The following is a 22,590-nucleotide window of genomic DNA, read 5'->3' as shown; positions in this document are numbered from 1 at the left end:
ATTTAAATAAAAACTGATTAGTTATGTGTAATTGAACATCTATGTAACCACATCTAAAACCAGTTATAACTGGGAGTAAACTAATTCTTAAAGCATAGGGAAACTACTGTCAAGTAATTCACATAGCATTATCTTATCTGTTTATTCATTTGCTTCTTCATCTGATTATGCACATATTCTAAAGAATGACATATTTTTTTTATCTACCTGTAGAGGAGTTAGCAGTACAGTACGTCGATGTGTGGAAAAAGAAACTGGAAAAGATTTTGCTGCCAAGATTATTGACATAAGTGGTGATATAGATGATTTTCAGGGTTTATCAATAAGAGAAACCACCTTGTGAGAGATTCAAATTCTGAAATTGGTTGCAGGACATCCATACATCAGTAGGTATCATTACTACACTTACCCCACCTACCCCATTCACAATTAGTTCATTTTTATATGTGCTTGTGAATGCATTTTTTTAAGAAATAAGAATTATTAGTGAGAATTTCTGAGTGAAAGTAAAATATGTATGTTAATGAAATGACAGTGTGTCTGTTATATCCAGTGAGGAGGCCTTTCACCCAATACCAAAACTCTTTAGGCCAGCTGTGATATGACAAAGTTGTCATTGAGACCACTGTTTGTTAGTTTCAAGTTTACTACACACAAATATAAGTGGTGCATTACTATTGGTGGAGGGTAGTCTTGTGTTATATACATGTTCAAAAGTGTCAAAAAATCTTGTGGGGTATATAGACATTAGTGTTGAATGATAAAAGTTTTTTATCAATGTGGAGGAGGCAGAAAAAATTGAGATAGCTTTGTGGGAAAAGTGTGTACTTATCAGAAATGTGCTTGCAATGTAAGAAAATGTTAACTTTCATGTACATGCTTATTGTTCTGTGTTCGCAGCTATGCTTGAATTATCAAATTTTATCAGGTATTAGCTCTACACCAGAGATGTACATATCACTTCAAATCTAAGACATTTGAAGTAAAGACTTTGTAACATGGTGCGAATATCTTTTTTGGAATAAAGTTATAGAAAAAATTGAACAATCTTCTAACTCCAGGAAAAATGAAATAAAAAATCTGTACTTACCTTTAGAATTTTTGCACAAAGACTCTAAAGTCTAAACAAATAAATGTTACTTCATTATTATTTTTGTTTTTCAGTTGAGCTTCATGATGTGTTTGAATCTACAACCTTTATCTTTTTGGTGTTTGAATTGTAAGTATGAGCAGTTATGTTAAATATAAATAATTATAATTATACAATAAAAAAGCAGTGTTTTTATAAAATCACTAAACTTTGAATTTTAAATAGTATATCATACTGTATTTTGTCTGTTGCTTGGGAAAGAGTAAATACGTAATTTCTTCTGTAAGTGGTATTTAGTTCAAAGGTTTATGACTTCATATATAACTTTGTTTATATATGTCTTAAAGGGCTGAATGTTTCTTATAAATTGTGGGTTAATTGTTGTGATACCTGACCTGCAGCATGTGAATTGGCATTGAACATGCTTACTGTTTCAGGTATGGATGTATTATAATGTTGTGGTTAATTCTACAGTTTTTTGATAAAAGAATTTCCTATGAGTTGGTGATACTGCCAGCTGGTTAATTTCTATCTGGTCAGCTGTTCAAACTTAGAGATGATGACAGATAACCTTTGTAGTCTTGCCATTAAAAAGAAAAGAATTATGGACCTTTTTTTCTTCATATGCGATATGTTTGTAACTACATTGTAAGATACTCTCATAATTAGTAACCTAAAGTAATTAAGTGGTAGGTCCACTTAATTCTAACAATTAATTAGTTACTAATTAATTATTTTTTATTTATTAATTACTAACTAGTTTTTACTTTATGTTCTTGCTGTAAAGTTGTTACTTTTTTCAGAAAAGTCCTGGGAAAGGCTATTTCTCTGGTGGTAGTAGCAAGAATTCAAGTGTGGGACTTCATGTTACAAAGATGGGGGTGCTATCTACAGGGCTGGGTTGAAATCTCTGGCACTGCCACTTTTGCAATAGTCCTTCTCAAGGCTTGTAGTCAAAATGCAAGATAAAAACCATTTAGAATTAAAATATACTAATGAAATATTTTATTCAAATCAGGTAGACTTTCCTTTGAAATATTAAAAGCCTTTCCTTTTTTGAGTTTGCTTTCATGCTGACAACAATCATAAGATTTTAAAATTCAGAATGTCCTTGACAAAATGCAGAGAGTGCATCAATTTGATCCAGAGTTATTCATTCTTGCACCTTTCATGTAACTTATTGTCCCTGCATAAGAAAAATGTACTTGAGCTTTTCTTTCCTGTCAGATGCAGTTTTTCTGTTTTAACAATTGTGTTGTTATCTTCACTTTGGTATACTATTCTGAAACGATTTTCTTCCAAGTGTTTTCATTTGGCCCAGTCTTTTATGAGACTAGCCTGCCTTACCAGATTCCCCAGTGAATCCAGTCCATTGACTTTTACTTCAGCTGTATATTTTATTCAAGCTATGCTTGATCACATATTTCAATTATTGTGGTCTAGGTTACCTTCCTGCCTAAAAACCACAGTTTTTGATGACTCAGGGGTTCTATGACTCTCTCCAGTTCCCTTCTTCATCTCTTTGTGGATATTCTGGCTTTAAGTATTTCAGAGTTAAGTCTACCTGACTTGAAAATTACATATTTAGAATAAAACTGAATTTCAAACAGATACATAACGCTGAAATCCTCCTCCAAAACTGGTTGACTTATGTTGAAAAAGCAGAGTTTATGTATGATCTTTTGATATGGGTGTAATAAGCTGTGCTTTCTTTATTACATTTAGTCATATAATTGTTGACAGAATAATAGCAACTATAAGAAAATGTTTTAGGTGTTTCAGATATAAGTGCCTGTTTTAAATTAATTTTAATTTTATAAAACGTAAAACAAACTAATAGTAACTAGTTTAAGTGATTGTATAGGCTACTAACCATGACAACAGCTGATATTTGATCACCACAATATTGCTCTAAGTGATTTCTAAGTTCTTTTTTCTAAAGCTTGAAGACTTTCATCTTAGAATTTAAAACTTTAAGCCCCCTTTAAAAAACAATGTGTGATCTCAGTGGGTTGATGGGCTTTCTGTGAAACTGGATTTTTTTTTTTTATAGTTGCTCTGTTTTGGTTAATTTGGAATCTGTGTAGTGTAACAGAAAATTTATTACATATTTTTGACAAAGGTTTATTGATATGATTTTTATTTTTCTAAAGGTGTAAAAATGGAGAATTGTTTGATTACCTGACAAATGTGGTTGCCCTTTCGGAGAAGAAAACAAAGTAAGAATGATAGTGGTATTTGTGAAAATATCACTTTGATTTATTAATTTAGAAAATACTTCAAATTACAGCTTCAAATATCAGGAGATATAAGACTAAAATTGTTGTGAGAAAAAAACATTTACAGCAAAATGGTATTGCTTTTAAAACCTGATGAACTTCTGAGATGATACACGTCTTTACACAGTTAAGCTATTTTTACTGTGCATCTACCTTGGAGATTTGTATATCTCTAGCCTTTAGACAACTCTCACCTAATCTTATGACATTTCTTTCCTGAATTGCAGCACTGTATAATGAAGGTGACACATCTTCATGCACACTAACTTGCTCTGTGCTTTTGTATTTGTGATTTTTTTTTTTTTTGGCATTGAACATACCAAACGTGTCATCTTTTTCCTTTTAAGAAGATATGTAAAGTTTAAGAAACTTAATTTCCTTCTTCTTTTTTTTTTTTCCTACAAACTGTGAAATCACATGTTCAAGTAACAATTTCTACTACTGTGTGAGTAGACTATCTCCTCACACAGGTAATATATAAGTTATGGCTTCTGGAAGTTTGTTGACTAAGGATGACAATGTAGGTATTGGTGTTTTTAGGATAGTGGATTCTCTTATGCAGTCAGGATCTTCAGCTCCAGATACTCCTTTCTCTCGTTTTGAGGGAATAATGGGGAAGACAAAGTTGAGTGTTTGTTTTCACCTCCAGATTTTGTTCAAGCAATTTTCCTTAAACTTTCTAGCATTATCAGGTCATAATTAAACAAGTATGAAACTTTTTTTTCCTTTATCTTTCTCCTGTGTCATATGATTCTTCTTTTCCTTTCTTTTCAGTCCTGAACCCAACTACCTTTCATTTCATTTTTACTTTTTCATTATATTGGTATTTAAGCTCTTTCCTTCCTTGACCTACTATCTTTCCATTCTATGCCTCAAATCTGATGCTATTTACCATGCCCAGAAAATAATGCAGGCAATTCTCTTTTCCAATATAGCCAATTCTACTTTTATTTCCATCTCACTTTGCTCTTCTTGCTGGGATTTGCTAGGTAGGTATACACTCCTTTCCTGATTTAACTTATTTCTATCTTTGTACAAGATATTAGGCTAGCTCTTCTTTGCCCTGAAGTTTTGGGGTATTCTCTGACCCTAATCCTATCCTATTATATTTGAAACATTCCCCTGTTTGTGTTTCTACCTTTTGATTTTCCTCACTTTCCTCTTTTACCCATCTGACTTCTTTCTGGTGTTAGATTTGCTGGTAAAGTTGACTTGTGTCCTATGGGATTTTGTTTGTCATGGTTTGTGTGGCTATGGTCACATAGTTTCATTCACAGTTTCATTCTTACCCATGGACTTTCCAATTCTCCACTCTTCCTTAATCTTATATACTTTACTTCTTTTTTTTTTTTTATCAAATCTCACCTAAATTCAATGTCTTATGCCACTTGATGTGGATTCCTGTATGTGGTGAGGGGATCTCCCAGGGAAGGTTCTGTTCTTTCAGTTTACCTCCTCTGGGACCTAAACATCCATCCACGTATATGCCGTGCATGGTGACCTGTGAAAGGGGGTGAGGATCCTGGTGGTTGAGGGGTTCAACTCTAACATACTACTTTGGCATTGAATTCCTGTAGACAGGCAGCCTTGGGGTGGCCCCCCTTGGGTCACTTGGCTGGTCCACTTGGGCTAGGGTCAACCAAGTACCAGTGTTGGATGTTTTCAACAGGTGTTGAGAACATTGTATATGATGCTGGTGTTTGGGTATAGTGCTTACAAAACCCTGATGTTGATGCAGTGTCCTTGTTTGACATTGTAGTGTGTCCCCTCGTAGGGCTCCATGGTGGGTGGGGTTAGTGAGTACTGAAATATTCTTTTTTTATTATGGATCTTCCAAATAAAAACTTAAATAAAATAGTGAAAAAAACAGTCCATAGGTAAATGACCATGTCTTGAAGATTCTAAGCAGCAATCTTCAACATCTGTAACACCTTTGCCTCATTTTCTTATACTACATTTTCTTTGAGACAAACTTTTAGGGCAGATGTCTCCCTTTTTCATTCAGAAGGAACTAGAGGGAGTTGCTGGCTCTTTAAATTTGGAAAAGAAGCTTTACTCTGGTGACATATTAGTGCAGACATCAACATCTCAACGCAGTGAACTCTTGCATTCAAAGACGATTGGGGATATACCTGTTGACATTAGGCCTCATGCTACTTTGAATTCATCACAAGGAGTTATTGTTAAGAGGGATTTGAAGAGCATCCCCGATTCAGAGATTCCTGCTGGTTTCTTCACCCAAGGAGTTTCTGCAGTGAGACGTATCTCCACATGCAAAGATGAAATTATGATGTCAACCAATGTTCTCATTCTGACATTTACATCACTGCATCCATCTTAATTGCAAGGTACAACCATACATTCCAAACCCTCTCGGATGTTTCCAGTGTCAGCAGTTTGGTCACTCGTAAACATTATGTTGTGGTTCCTTGCCATGTGCTTATTGTGGTGGCAAGGACCACGATGCCTGTGAGTGTGAAACAGACCCTCATTGTGTCAATTGCAATTACTGTCACCAATCCTACTTTCGTTCTTGCCCTAAATGGTTAGAAGAAAAAGAGGTGCTGTGTGAAAATGATTCAAAACATTACTTACCCTGAGGCTCAAAAGTTGCTGTCTGCCACTTCATCTCAGATGTATGCTGCTGCACTTCATTCCACTACTACAGTGGGAGTGCAGATGGATCTCTCTGTGCCTTCAAAAGAATTGTTTTCAAACCATATGAAAAGTTTTTTGACTTCCATGGTTAAAAAAGTTGATGAATCAACTTCAACACCCATTTCTGTCCCTAACATATATTCCAGCAAACCCCAAGATCCACTTCCTTTGGTTCCAGGTATGGGCATTTCCTTGGATACATCTTCTCCAACCCTAAGATGCAAAACGATCATTTGTTCATGTCCTCAGTTGCTGGAATCCTCTTCCAACAGCAAAGACCTGCCCAATCAACCCAGGGTAAGATCCATGGAGGTCAACAGATCTCCCTCAAATAAAGACAGTAAAGAGAAAAGACATGGTCATAAACAGAAGGGCTCTCCACCCAATTTGCCTTCACATAAATAAAAATGACCACCTTGATACAATGAAACTGTCAGGATTTATGTTCTAATCTGCATGACGTCAAAGCACTGATTGCTTCCTACCGTCCTGTATGTCTTTCCTTACAGGAATGTTACTGAAACCTGCTAATATAGTCACCTTTTGGCAGTTTTCTCTGCACAGAAATGATAGGCTGTGTGATTGACGAGTGTATGGAGGCATGGCACTGTTGGTTGATCAGCATGTGCTCACCCTGTCTTTGCCACTCGTCACACCCTTTGAGGCCATAGCTCTCGTTGTTTCCTTGGGTCGTACCATCACTGTTTGTTCTCTCTACCTGTTGCCTGGAGAAACCAATGATCAATCAAACCTTGATGCTTACATTGAACAGTTGCTGTCTCCCTTTTTAATGTCTCCTGGGGACATTAATAGACATCGTCCCATCTGGGGAAGTGCTGATATTGATGGGAGGGGTTGCTTCGTAGAGATTATGCTCTCTGATCACAACCTTTCTCTTTTCAGTACTGGTTCTTATACTTATTTTCGTGCACCTAGTCTGTTTTTTACTGCTGTTGATATCTCAGTTTACAACTGTCTTTACTGTATGCTTCAAAATTTCATTCATTACCAAAGCATCCCATGTGTGGTTGTGTTTTCCTTCCTATGTGGGCCATACTTTTTCAGAACAGATGGTCTACCATTGTTCCTTTTGCCCTTTGTATCTGGGTGCAGTTGAATGAATTGGGTCTGTCCATGGATAACATTGCTGTATCCACTGGTCAGCCCATCCCACCATGGCTTATTACAGTCCCCAGATGTGACCTATCTTTAAGTCATCTTAGAAAAGCAGGCAGTCTCGATTGGAAATACTGTCTGTTATTTGCTGAACATCTTTTGAACCATTCTTTTACTCCTATTTATACAGATAGATTAGAATAATTCAGAAGCATTTTTCAGCTGTGGGTGTTACAATAATAGCAACATATTCACTTGGCAGCATCAACAACAAACATTTGACACAGGTGTGTAGAGTAAAATATTTGTATCTTGAACATTTTGTGATATACATATTCTATCTTCAGTAGGCTATATTAAACAGGGTATATTATTAAGTACAGATATTTATAAAACTTAAACATTTTATAAAAAGTATTTAAAATACAGAATAAAAGAATAAAATAAAAGACAACTAAATAAACAAAAGATTGGATAATGAAACAATATTATAATACAAGTATATTAAGAACACACTTAACTGTAGTGAAGATGTGTTGTTTTTTAATGTTGGAAGTTCTTTTATAATGGATAAACTTTCTTTAACTAAAATTTCAATACTGAGTAATCCAGATGAGATTACTTTGAAATTCATAATCTGGATGGGGTGGTTGGATTTTTCACTATGTGTAGGAATTGTGGATTTTGGTGGATTTGATATTTTATTACCAGTTCTGTTTGATACTCCCATATTCTGAGGCTCGGAAAATAATTGTAATATAGTTTTGCTCATGTAAGTGACATTACAGCCAACCTATTGTAATTATATATGATCCTGGAATACACAGGGATAGATAATAGGTCTTTTAGATCTGAATAGATTTTCTATTTTGAAAGGTGATTTAAACATCATTTGTAGTTGAACTTGGGAATAAAGCGTTTTAATTAGTCTTAAAATATATGACTTCAGTGTGAACCATTGCTTACATGAGAAAGGAACAATCAGTCTTAGTGGGTATTTGTCAACAGTGTATCATTTCTTTGAGGGTTCAAATTTGTGAGAAAGTGTCTTACGTGTTTGGGCTTGAATAAAATACAGGGGATAGCTGTTGTTTATTAAAATGTTTGGTTTGTTTTGAATTTCACACAAAGCTATTCGAGATCCATCTGCACTAACTATCCTTAATCTAGCAGTGTAAAACTAGAGGGAAGGCATCACCTCCCACTGCCAACTCTTGGGCTACTCTTTTATCAACAAATAGTGGGATTGACCATCACATTATAACGTCCCCACGGCTGAAAGGGTGAACATGTTTGGTGCAACAGGGATTTGAACCTGCAACCCTTAGATTATAAGTCAAATGCATTAACTCACCTGGCCATGCCGGGCCATGTGTAAATCATAATTTGAAATCAGGTGACTGTGTGGGCTTCCCCATGATTTGTAGTTCAGTGGTTGCACACAAAATCCCCTCCACAGCGTCTGTGTTTACTGCTGAACTGTATGCCATTTCTCTTGCCCAGGATCATGTAGAAGCTAAGCAATACTCGAATTTTACTATTTATACTGACTCACTTAGCTCTTTGCTGGACCTGGAATCACTTCATGCTAGTTCTCACCAATATTCAAAAGTGACTGGCCCATTTTGCTATAACATCTACTTTTATCCAGTTTTTCTGGATACCATGCCACATTGGTATTCGTGGGAATCAGCTTGCTAACACTGGAGCTAAATCTGTCTGCTCTGGCACTATCACTGCTGTGCCTGTTCCATACATGGATTATCGTTCTGTATTGAAGGCTTGGCTCCGTGCCAGTTGGCAGTCGATTTGGAGTGAGCAACGAAAAAACAAGCTTTTCCAGATAAAACCTTATATTGGACTTTGGATGTCTTGTTTCCATAATGATCAAAAAGAAGTTGTCCTGACTAAACTACGCATTAGTCACAGTTTCTAGATTCTTTTCTTTTATCAGTGACTGATGCATCAATGTGTGGTTTATGTGACTCATAGATCACAATAGTCCACATTTTACTGTCATGCCATCTTTACAACTCTCAACAATAACACCATTTTAAACATGTTCTGTCCCAAGGCTTATCTGTAATGCCAGACAGTGTTATTGGTGATGGTGACACTGTTGACCTTAGAAATGTTTTTAGTTTTTTCAAAGGCCATTGATCTTTTTAATGCTACTTAAGTTTTTTAATTTATACATTAGACCTTTTTTAATTTGATTCCCTTTTAAGAATCAAAGTACATCTAGTTCCATTTGAAATTAGAAAATGGTTGTAATGTTAAATAACTCGAAACCAGGACTGGAAAGGTCAACTTCAGGTGACTAACACTGCTGCTTGAACTACCCGTTAGTCATCCTTGGGAGTTATAATTACAATTTTGCTACAAGTTTTTTAAAACTTTTATTACTTTACTTTCTGAAAATGGCCATAACATCAAACAACTTGCTTGAAACTAGGACTGGAAAGGCCAACTTCAGGTGACTAACAGTGGTTTTTGAATGTACCTGTTTGTCTTCCTGGTAAGTTATGATAATTAAAATTATGCTACAGAAAGTCCTTTCCAACTTGTATTACTGTATTTTTTCTCTTGCCACTGTAAACTAGATGTAAAAATTGGATTTATTGTTATTTATGTTTTATAATTCTAAAATTAAACTTTTTGTTTTACCTTAATTCCCTTTTATGAATTTTACTACTTTAATTTTAACTTTTTACCAGATATTTGGCACAGATAGCCTAGTTGCTTTGCACCATAACACACCAAACCATCCAATGTCTTATGAACGTACTGTTCAGCAAAACTTCTAAAATTTACCCTCTCCTACTTAAAATCTTGTTCTTCAGGGAGTGTTTTTCTGTTCTTTCTTCAGCTGCATTTAGCTTTTTCCATCAACATATTGAACTGTAGAGCCATTAATCATCAGGACTTGTGCCTATTCTACTCATACTATGTGAGAGTTGTTTTGCTTTTTTTGAGGCCACAGCCTCTCTAGAATTATCTTTCTAGGTCACAAATATATACACCTCCTCAAATGGTTTTTGCATGATAATTGGGATTGCTTTATGAAACCTTTGACTTCAGGAATTCACTTGTCCCCTCCTCTTCTCAATAGTCTCATGATGACAAGAAATTCACTTGATGTAAAAATTTATCTCAAGACAGCTGGTATGGGAATTAAAACTTTTATTAACATAAAGTAAAGAGCAGTGTTTCAACCTTCTTAGGTTATCTTCAGGCTAACAAAGAGGATTTGCAAGTTTGTTTTTTAATAAAAGTTTTAATACCTATACCAGCCATCTTGAGATACTGAAAAGTCTGTATTGGTGGATAGACCAATTCAATATCACTTTCAATCTTCTATTACCTTCCTGAACCTGAACCTCTTCACCAAGGCTTCCCTCTCTGTTTGGGGATAATCCCTGAATTACAGTTTCACATGAGATGCATGGATCTTGGGTGGGTCTGCTTTTCTTACCAATGCACTCACACTTGTGGCAATCTATCAAGCCATCATCCTTATTTTTACCTTTCCTTGTATATCATTTAATTACGATTCTTCCCAATAACTATTTGCCATGGGGATTTCAGATCCAACACCCTTTGCTCTCAAATTCTGAACTTTCTTTATTAAGCCATTTATCAATGGGTCTACCTTGTTTCCTGCCATGTACAAGGTACCACGATCCTGGTTGCAGACAGTCCTACTCATACAGACCATGTTCTGCTCATAGAATGGTCTCTTCATTCCAGATTTATGGTGGATGGGCTCTCTCATTTTGGAACTTCACTTACTGATACCTTGCTGTCCCTCTCAGTTTCAGGTATCTTTTCCTTTGGTTTTCTTTCCCTCATCTCTTGACTTTGGCTATCTGTGCTTTTAACCAGGATTGGTGTTATATTATCTTTATCCTTACCCATCTCTCTGTCTTTCAGTTTGGATCCTGGCTTCGATTCTCCACTATCTTAGTTGTGTCCTGTTGATGGCATTTCTCTGGCAGGCTTGACTTTTATACTCTTTTCAAACTATTTGACAACCTAACATCCTCTTTCCATGTCACTATACTTTTTCTCTTGCTTCAGTTTCACATGTCTACATTCCATCAAGGTATTTTGTCGCTCCTACTTAACATTTTGGATTATGCACTCCCTAACCTATAGAACTAGACTTCCATATTATGTAGTCCTTTTTCCTTCTCATTCTTGTTGCCACTTCACTTTGCTTATCTACCAGGGAAGTCATATATTGTATATTATTGTTCCATCTGCCTTGTCAGTAAAATGTTGCCTTTTTTAATTCTGCTGAGTGTTTATTCCCCCAGTTTTCTCCACTTTGTTTCATTCCTCTTTTTCTCATGAATACTTGCCTCATTCCTATGCCCAATTGAGACCTCAGTGCCATTCGATTCACCCTTATACATGTATGCTTCTTCCTCTCATTTTCTTGGGCAAACAATATAACCTCAAAGATATGAGATAGTCTTTCATGGCTGTGCCCCTATGGAGCCTCTATTATTGGGTGTTACACTCCATGGGTTTCCTTTGTGCATTTTCTGGATGGAACTCCTCTAGGTAAATCTTTGCACTGGCCTATTCACCAATTTAACAGTAGATTATAGTTTACTTGTTTGCAAAGATGTGTATTGTTTTGGAAAGTGACATTTTCCTTACCTGAAAATGTATTTCAGACATACCTCTTTGCACACATTCCAACCCTACTTCTTCACTTCTGGTGCACCTTTGTATTCCTTGTCTCATCAAAAATTGAATATTCACAAATGAAAAAACACAGGAGTGTGTGTCACTCTCCTATTGGTGGAGGGTTTTTGCTACATAATAGCATCACTGTGCAGTGGCACAATTCACAGGTAATTTTTGTGAGATTAAGTGGAAGTTGCCTAAATGCTAGTGGCATGCAAATCTGTAAGACAGGTGCATATAAGGAGATAGTTTAACTGTGTGAAAAGGTATCTATAGAAAATATGTTTTCTGGTAAGGAAAATGTTAACTACCCCACTTATTTAACTTAGCATTAAATTGTATTTTTGTGGCTTATATGATACGTTGTAGTTTTGAGTCAGTGGCCCAAGTTACAAATAAAAAAAAATTGAGCACTTTTATCAATTGAGTGGCTGTAGTTATTTTCAATGTATTTTTATTATATATTAAAATCAGTTGTTGAGCCAAAGAACTTATTAAGGCAAGTTAAAAATACAAAGTTTATACTATTTAAAATAATAAAATATAACTAAAATTACATATTCTTGACTGGTATAAGTTGAATTTTACTAAATTCATCATTTTCACTTGTGTATTATTTATATCCTGGATATTAACTGTAAGAGTAAATAATATTGTTTTGTTTTGAGGGCAGATAATAAATATAGTTGTGCTAGTTGTACCCACTTTAACACTAGCTCTAGTTTAGCATCCTATATAATGATGAATCTGAAATGCTATTTGTACATATCTGTAATTTCTTTATTTGGTGAAAAAGGTCCTGAAAAAAATAATCTGTACAGAAACATGATGTTCTCTCACATTTTGGAGATCTGAGTAAATACTACCATAGTTGTTTAACATACTGTCTGTGATGACAACACTGAAAGTACTTTTTGTTATAATTTTTTAATATATTAAGTTTAGTTTAATATGTGTGTCAATAACTTATCATATTTAAAAATAATATAAATATTATAGCATGTATTGTTTTAGTTTTATTAGTCTAGACAATTGGTCCCAAAACTATTTACAGTCAATTTTACAAGAAAGGAGGTGAAGTTTGAAGTCTGGAAACTATAATACAACGGTCATTTACTGGATTTCTGTGTTCATTTACATCCAGTTAAAATGTGTAATGTACTTTGGGTAACATTTCAAAATTTAAAAGCTATAAATAGTAAAGAAAATTAAAAAGTGGTTATTTGTATAAAATAAATGTGTGAACCCAATGATTTGAATAGTATAGACATTCGTGTCTACATTTTTTTGTTAACAGTATAAAACTAAAAAAAATTGTAATACATGTTGTTAAAGTAACACATCTGTGATCTTACAGAGGCATTATGAAACACCTTTTGGAGGCAATAGAATATATTCATTCTAAAAATGTAGTTCACAGAGATCTAAAGGTAAGTGCATATAACATTTTCAAGCTGTAATTGTGAGAAAGAATGTTCTTAAAATCAAACTAGACTTAAAGTGAGATATTGCAATGTATAATTACAGGAACCTAGTATTTGTTTTCCAACTTGGAGAAAACAGAGAAACTAATTAAGTAATCCCTTGTGGTTTCCAAATTAACAGGTCAGGCTATTGACAAAGAGACAATAAGTGTCCTTGGAAGTTGCAGTAAAAATAATGAAATTTATCGGAAGAAATGGATAGTCTTTAGCATTTTTTTCTAGTTACTTGTGGAATGTTCTAAATAGAACAGAAATGGAAATGTTTGTTCAAATAGATTAATTTTTAGTTTCTCTATTATCTGTAAAATTCATAAAGAAATTTTTGTATAGTCGAATAATTTTATTTCCATGTTTATAAAGTGAAAGTTTATGGTGGATATAGCTTCAACTTGCTATAAGCAAAGAGACGTTATGTATAACTAACAGGTATGTATTGAACAGTTATTACTTGTTAATACGTATATACATGAATAATATTTAATTGTTCATACAGGTATTGTATAAAAGGAACAGTAATCCTAAAATCCCAAGAAAATTATTGAGGAGAAATTAGACATTCAGGACAATTTGCTGTACAATTCTTTGCCAATGTTTTTCAGAAGCCCTTTTTTGACATAATGGGTTAAAGATGTTTAGATCTTGTGTTTTTTAAAGTATCAGATTTTTCTAAGTAAAATCTATAGATTCTTCCTTTTGTTCATTTGATTTTGTTTCTATGTACTTCAGTATTATTGGATGAAAGTAGGTGCCTGTTTTGTTTTTAGTAATTTAATGTCACTGAATGTTGCTTGTTCTGATTTTAATAATTCAGCATCAGTAAATGAAACCGAATATCGATTCTATTTGTAGTAGTTTAGCATAAGATAATGAAAGCAAGTGTATGTTTTAGTTATAGTGGTTCAAAATCAGTGAATGGAACTTGTTTTTTTGTAGTCCAACATCTGTCAACAAAACAATGGCTGTTCAGTTTACAGCAGTTCAGCATTACTGATTAAAAGGTGTCTGAACAGCTTGCATTAGTTCAATACCAATTAAAAGAACTAGGTTTCTGTTCAGTGTGTTGTAGCTCAACATCAATAAACCACTGTTCTATGTATAGTACACTGTAGAGGTGTTTATGAAATTGGTAGTGTCTTACTTAAAGGTGAATTTTCAACAAATTTAATAATTGCCATAGAAACTGTACTTTGGTTAGGTAAAATTCCTGTATGGTTGCCATATTTTTAAACACTTTAGTTTTTGAGTAAAAAATGAAACAAAATATGCGGGTCCTCGAACTCAAGTTCATCTTGGTCGTTCGGCCGTTTCCGTGATGTTTCACAACTATGACGTAAAGTTGCCAAACATGATTCATTGTGCACCAACCATTTTGTTCCTTTCAGTGCTGGTGTTTTATGTAAAAGTATCGGTGCTTTTCTCGGATTATATACTTTGTGAGACTATTTTTTGTCTTGATATTGCTACTTTATGTTTGTTTTATGATAACATGGTTTACTGCGCTTCTTATGTTTGTAAAAACGGTTCGGCATTGGGCAAAAGCTTCTTTTCGTTTCCGTGCAAGGAGAAGGAACTGGCAAGGTGGCGACAGTGGATGCGGATGGTCAATAGGAAGAACTGGACTCCTTCACACCATGCAAAGCTTTGTCAAGATAACTTTGAATGCTCATGTTTTGTATTGGATCCCACTGTTTTGGATTCCGTGGGTTTCAAGCCAGGCAGATTGAGACTGAAAAAACCATCAGCAATAGACAGGATCGTCCCCACCATCTTTTGCCATCACAAAAAGAACAAACTTAAAGGTAGGTGTGCAGTATAAAGCGATAAACAATAACTAGTATAGTATAATAATTTAAAAAGTACAAGTTTTTGAAGAATGTAACTAGGCATACACATTTCACATTCATGAGCGTGTTTTGCATTTGTGGCACCTGAAATTCAGTGAAACCTTGATTTCCTGGTCCACACAGTTGACAAATCTATCCCACATAGAGTATATTCCAAGTTGAAAAACTGGTAGATCATTCTGTAGATGTTTTTGTATAATCTTTACATATGGAAAAGTTTGAAGAATTCCATTTTTCAAATTTAACATTTCTAGATAAATTGAAAAAAGACTATGTCTTGAACATGTTGAAGTAATCAAGTACATGTTATGTATTTAAAAAAACAAACAACATTGTAGACTTGTAAACAATCAACTATAAACTCCATAACATATTTCCATAACTCATCATAATAAAATTAATCTTAACACAGTACTTTGACATTGTCATATTAAATGTAAATCTCATAAACCTCATAAAGCATGTTGTTTCAATATATAATCTTATTTCTTCAGTATCACTCACAGTTCCACTTCTCTTGTTCGTGGAACTGTCCTCATCACTAGAACTTGTCAGATCTGTGTCAAAAGTAACTGTTCTAGGTTCGTTCAGAGTAGGTTCGATTTGATATGGTGCTACTCGACACTGTTCAGAACACAAAGTCAAAAGAAACTCTGCCTTTGTTTCTCCATATGTACTGGCAATGTTTATTTACATTCAACGAGCTGGCGTTGGTGGTTTGTTTGGCAACTATTACGTCACAGTACTTTTCCTAGTGGCAAACGTAAAAACTAAAATCTTCGGATTGTCGCTCGAAAAGGGCATTTTCTGCACCAAGTTCTATGTTTCATTTATTAGCACATGTATTTTATAAAAAATGTGAACCTGCAAAATTAATTAGTATGAGTAGTTCTCTTGGCTGCAAAGTTTTCTTTTTTCTGTAAAATTCACCTTTAAGCATGTGCCTTGCACACTGAATGGGTGAAAGAAGGTTTTAAAAACATGAAGAAAACGATTTTATACTTCCTGTTATTAGTGTATTTTAAGTATTGAATTGGAAAATTGTTTTACTTAAGTGTTGGTCTTGCTCCAAAGACATTATAACAGTTTAAATGTTTGTTACTCATTAGGTATGTTATGTAAAAGTAACAAGAAATTATTTTGTGATCAGTACAGTTTCTCTTCTTGAGTGATACTCTCAACATGAACTCAGTTGATTTGACCAAACATGTGATCTCTTTGTACTCATTTAAAGTCATTATAGTTTTGATACTACTAATTTTTAATATAGAAATGAAATAGAAACCCTATAACCCGAGCAATTTCATAAGGTGGACCTTTCTTGTTCTGAAGAAGAAGAAGAAAGGTGTACCTTTTGAAAGTGCTTAGGTTTCTATCAAGACTTCTTGAATGTACATGTTTTTCTAACCTCATTATCTTTAAATATAGTATGTTCACAAAACTTGGCACACTTTCAGTATACAATTCTTTCACATACAAAAAAATCAAGATTTTTCAGTGAATTATTTCTAATAAACTAAAAAAATATTTTTGTCAGTGAATATATTGAAAATGTTTTACTAATCTGAGTGCAAAACGATTGTCACTTTGAGATTAAAAATACTTTTCTTCATCTCAAGAATTTCAAATTGCATTTGCATAATCTCTAAAATGTTCTAAATATATTTCAAATATCTGTTTTCTGTAAAACTGTGTATTTTATCTGTTATTTTCTCTGTACAAGGTTGGTCACTTTGATCAACCTCAAAACCACCCAAAAAATTACAATATAAATTTTTGTTTCTAAAATGACATCAAATTGTAACATGAAATTACATTCATTTATACTAAATAGCTTTACGTTCATAACAGTATACATCTATTTATACTGACGTTTTATTGTTTTATTGCCTTTTGAGCCATGTCTAACTACTATTTGCATCATAAGTTGTAAGTCACTTGAGGAATGTAAAGCTTGTGTTATACTATCAAATTATATTTCCCATGATCTGCTTAAATGCATGTGTCATGAAATGTTTATTATATTATTGTTATTTATTTTATCTAATCTAACTCTACCTAACCTAAAGAGATTCTTATTTTTACACTTTGATTATTTTTATAATAATAAAGAATATACATGAAAAACAAGAAATAAAGTACTTATCTGGATCTTTTTTTTTGCTGTCAACTGTCAATAGCATTTAACCCTACTTTTTATACTAATGGTAGAAATGCACTAAATGATTTTTATTTAATAAAATAATGTGCAAAAGAATATAGAATAATTATGTGTAAAAATAAGACAATTTCCCCTCCCTATCACAATTTCTCTGGCTTTCCAATTATGCAACAAGGGCTATTACAAATTTATCCAAGCTAGTTGTTGTCTTTCTCATGGGAATGAAGCTTGTACTAACAAAGAAAGTAACAATTCTTGTTTCAGAAAACAGTGTAATATTTAATAGATTAAAACCTTGGCCTTCTCTTGATTATAAATAACGTTGAATGTAAGAGGAACTATTAAATTCTGAAAGACAGGATGTGGCAGGTGGGTGTGACAAGAGGGGTCTGATTATCTGTTTGATAGCTGTGTAACCAAACAAAATGGAAGCCAATAAAATGTGTTTTCTCTGAGTTATGGCAATTTGATAGTGAGTAATTTACTTTAAATTTCATACTTATTTGAGGGTGGTGAATAAAATAGAGGTGAGGGGATGCAAAGGGGTAAGTCAGAATTATTAAGAATTTAAAACTTATATTATTAGCTATTATTTTATGCTATATTAATTGGTTTAATGTAACAAAAAGCATTTTAATGAAATTTTGAATGCAAGTCACTAAAACCTTGTGATTTGCAATAAATGATGCCCAGCCAGAGCAGGTTAATGAAGTGTTTATTATCTACATATATATATTTATATATATGTGTGTGTGTGTGTGTGTGTGAGAGAGAGAGAGAGTTTAGATGGGCAAACAAATGTCATACATCATTACTGACTCACTTCCTTTTCATAATAATAATATATTTTAATAGTTTGTGTTGTTATTATTTTGAAGATAATTTCATTTTAAAAAATCAATCCAGATTCATAATGAAGTGCTTTTTTGTAACAAAACTGTGACTTTTTTTCCTGTACTAGCCAGAGAACATTCTTTTGGATGATGACTTCAATATCAAGATCAGTGATTTTGGTTTTGCCAAAGTCGTAAAGCCTCAAGAGAGACTGTTTGGTAAGGTAAACATGGACGTGGTGTTATGTAGGTTTCTGCACTTAACAGATGTTAATTTCACATTGTGAATTAAAATTCAGGCTCATTAAATGCCAAGGAACTGAGAAAATTAATCCTTAAAACTATGAATATTTTACCATTCAACCATAATACAGATAGATAATATTACCATTTGTAGTCAGACTTGAATGCTGACCTAACTTAGAGTGGTTATAAGCTGTACTCAGAAGTTAAGCAATGTTTGTGGATTGGATAAGATAACATTATATAACACTGTTATTTTAAATAATGATGAATGAAAAGGGAGTAATTACTTCTAAACTGCAATGTTCCTTAGGGCCTGAAGAAAGTCTAAATTTTGTCTCCTTCTTTCACATCAGCAATTACAGTACCTTAACCCTCTTGCTATGGGCTGAGTTGATTTGATCTAAAACTTTACCCCAAAGTGAGCTTTGGAATTTCCATACTATAACTTTAATTTGGTTTGTGTATCTTTATGAAATTTTGCACGCTTTCAGTAAGCATTAAGTCATTTGTAGACAAAAAAATCAGAATTTGTAATGAAATATTTTATTTTATGTATATATGTATTACTTTGTTATAATTTAAAAAACAAGCTAAAACAAAAATAAGCAAAAAACCCTGCACTAATTGAAAAGATCCAAGGGTTCAAACTGTAATGTGGGATTATAAAATGTACCCTAGGTTTTAGAGGTGAATGAAGAAGTAGGACCCACATTGCAGTGGGGATACACCATCTATCAGTCTTAATCTTCATATGCCAGTTTCTCATAAGAAATAAAAGAATATAATTTTGCAGTTATTTAAATATTGTAAAATTAGTAGTAAATTACAATATTTTATCAGTGATGTTGAAATACTGATACAGAATTTAATAGTTAATGGATTTAATAAAGAAACTTTAAATAAAATTATTAAACGATACTGTAACGAATATAATAATGTATTAAATAAATATAAAGAAATAAAAATTAGTGAAATTTTACTTAAAATTTCAAATAACTGTTTTTAGTTATGAATAACATTATGTGGATGTACACCTTACCACACAGGAAGGCTTGTTTAGAGCATGATAATCACAGTAGACTATGGGTGGTGGTTGGGAGCTATACTAGTTTGTTTAGATAACTGGATGAGATGCTCCATACCAGTATAGTTTGTCATCTCTGCTATCAGTTAGTGTCTTTCTTTCTACCATATTGGAGGCTGGAATGCTAACTTCAAGAGGTAAGTTTTCAGCTAACTTACCCCCAGATGGTAGTACCTTATATTCTTATTTTTATTTCAATTAATTTTTCTTCTTTACTTTGGAGAGCAGTAACCTTCCTACAATGATCTGTAGGCAGTGAAGGTTGAGCACCCACATCTTGCTTTCCTAATTTCTGTTTCTGTATCTATTGCTACCCTTTTATTTCTTATGTGAGAGTGGCTGATGGAGATGGATGGTGTATCACCACTGCAATGTGTGTCCTACTTCTGCAGTCACCTTCAAAACCTAGAGTGCATGTTATAATCCCACATTATAGTTTGAACCATGGGATCTTTTCAATTAGTGCAGCATTTTTTGTTTAGACTTGTAACTTTATAACTTTAAGTTATAACAAACTAATATAATTAGTCAAAAGTTTGGATTTGCTTTTTTAATGCAGCCCTTCCTTGTAATTTTATTTACTGTATTAAACTTTAATTAACTTTAATGTTCACAAAAATATATGGTCAAAGTGTGTCGACTGTTCTGAATGTTAAATGATTTTCCTGCTAAGAATAAAAATACTTTTCTTTATCTGAACCATCTCAAATCTTAAGTATGCATAATTTGTAAAGCCTCATAAATAAATCTTTTTTTTTTTTATAAAACATTCTATGTTACCTATTATTTTCCCTAAATCTATTCAAGATTTGTGAATTCAATTACCCTCATAATCACTATATAAAAAAAAAGGTTTTTCTTCTTTCTAGAATGACTTTAGAATGTAACATGAAACTTCAAATGTTTATCATGAATAGTTTTAAACTTCTAATAGTATACATTTTGTATACTTTAGATTTTATTGTTTTATTGCCTTTAAAACTAGGTTAACTAATATTCCCACCAAAAAAGTTTGTAAAACAGGACAAACGCAGAGCTTAAGTTACTCTATTGAATTACATAATGTTTGGGCTATTTGCGAGTTTCCTAATGAATGTACCTTATGAAAAAATTTTACTATTATTATTTATTGTACCCAATCTAATCTAAAAAGTTTCTCATTTTTTACATTTTAGTTATTTTTATAATAATAATAAATATAGAATCTGCATGAAAAACAAGAAATGAAGTGCGTATTTGTTTTTTTTGCTATCAGTCTCCTGATAATGAAACTTAACCATATGTTTTATACTAATGGCACTACTGAAAAAAATCATCTTATATTTGATTAAGTAATACATCAGAGAACACAGAATAATCATGTGCAAACAATATACAATATCCCATAACTATTACAGTTTGTTTGGCTTTACAACTACATTACAGAAGCTGTTAAAAATTCAACTAAGCTAATAAAGTTTGAATTGGAAGTAAAATAGACAATTATTTGTACAGAAAACAACAACATAAGTCTTTTACATAGAAGAGCGAACAACGTTTCGACCTTCTATGTAAAATATTTTCTCAACCCAAACGAGCCGTTTTTGCATATATATTTCTCTACAAGTGGGTTTTCTCGACATCACTGAACAACATAGGTCATTCGATAAACTGAAACCTTAGCTTTTTATTGATTATAAGTAATCATGAATCATTATAGTGTTTCATAATAGAGGTCACATGTTTGTTCTTTATTATTATTTAATCTTGTTTTACCAATCTACAGCAAAATTGGCTGTAAGTATTGTAATAAAGTCTGGCAGTATAATAAAATACATCATTGAGTATTATGTTGGGTACTTTTTAAGTTTTACTACCTGGCATATTAACAGCAGCTGTTAATACCTAACCATTCTAATGTGGTCTGTGGTTTATACAGAGCCTTATAATCGATTATGTACATATGTATATAGCTGTGTGGGGGCCATGGATATAATTTAATGTTTATGTGGCAGGCATGATACATATCATAGCAATTATTCACTTGTTGTTGTAACTGTATTTATATTGCATATCATTTGTTTATATACAGGATTCCTGCCCTTTTGGATACAGTGCTCCTAAAAATATAAGTTTTTTTTATGACTACGTAATCAATTTTGGCCATGTTTCACATACCTTTAGGCTGTCTTTCTCAACAGATATCTTTAAGCCATAGTTTAAAAGATAGCACCAAACTGAGTTACGAGCATCAGATCAGCAGTCATGGTGATGGTTGATGGTAAGTTTCAAATTATAGCCAACACTGTGAGATTGCACATTTCATAAATACTGCAGATAGAGTAAGCATCCTTGAAGTTGACTTTATGTGGTGGCAAGAACCATTCAAATAGGAAATGGTGCTTCTAGGTGAAACTGAGACAGAAATTTTGGAGCTATAGATTTTATTTAGAGTATATTTATTCTCAGATAAGGTATGCTGTAGTGATGGCCCACCAGTGTTTAGTGTAATCACAGTGGAAGAGGATCATAGAAATGTCAAGACCCAAATTTGATCAGAAATGAAGGGGGGGGGGAGGTTATATTAATATAATTAATTCAGGATAGTAAAGTGTGCAGAATGTTATTGTAAGAGGACACCTAGCAGTTGCAGCAAAACTATGACTAGTCTTACTATGGGCAGCATAAAAGAAGAAGGGGAAATAGGGATTTATTGCTTGAGGATAAAAAAGAAAAAAATTTTGATACTATGTTTCAAACCTTAATCTTGTTTATTTACTTTTTTTTTAACAATTGCATTTTCACTTTATGCTACATACCTTGTTTCTGTAATGTTTTAAAGCTTCCTATTTCTCCCTATTAAATTAATTGTTAATAATATTGTGTAGCCAACATACAAGATTATTAAATACTTTAAAATAAATTTTGTATTTCTTGAAGGAGTATTAAATAAATTACAGAAGAGGGAATGCCTAGAAAGAAAAGGTCACAATTCTTACACTATAAAAAAATTCAAGATTTGTTTAAAATTTGACTTATTATCTATATTTTTATGCTAAATTTACTCATATACCATGATAAGAAAATTGTTCAATTACATTTTGAATGTAACTTAAAT

General features: G+C 33.1%; 1 pseudogene across 1 annotated transcript in view; it reads left to right on the top strand.

The window, feature by feature from the left end:
- LOC143244576 (phosphorylase b kinase gamma catalytic chain, skeletal muscle/heart isoform-like) overlaps window positions 1–22,590 on the top strand; it is a 61,109-nt pseudogene that overhangs the window by 21,974 nt on the left and 16,545 nt on the right. Inside the window, exons 4-8 of the transcript XR_013025212.1 lie at window positions 214–386; window positions 1,165–1,219; window positions 3,244–3,309; window positions 13,199–13,271; window positions 18,292–18,382. The product of XR_013025212.1 is annotated as a phosphorylase b kinase gamma catalytic chain, skeletal muscle/heart isoform-like (transcript). The remainder of the gene's footprint in view (window positions 1–213; window positions 387–1,164; window positions 1,220–3,243; window positions 3,310–13,198; window positions 13,272–18,291; window positions 18,383–22,590) is intronic.

This window comes from Tachypleus tridentatus, chromosome 2 (assembly GCF_004210375.1).
Source record: "Tachypleus tridentatus isolate NWPU-2018 chromosome 2, ASM421037v1, whole genome shotgun sequence".
NCBI lineage: Eukaryota > Metazoa > Arthropoda > Merostomata > Xiphosura > Limulidae > Tachypleus > Tachypleus tridentatus.
The sequence above is the reverse complement of the archived record's forward strand: the minus strand, read 5'-3'. Positions and strand labels throughout refer to the sequence as shown.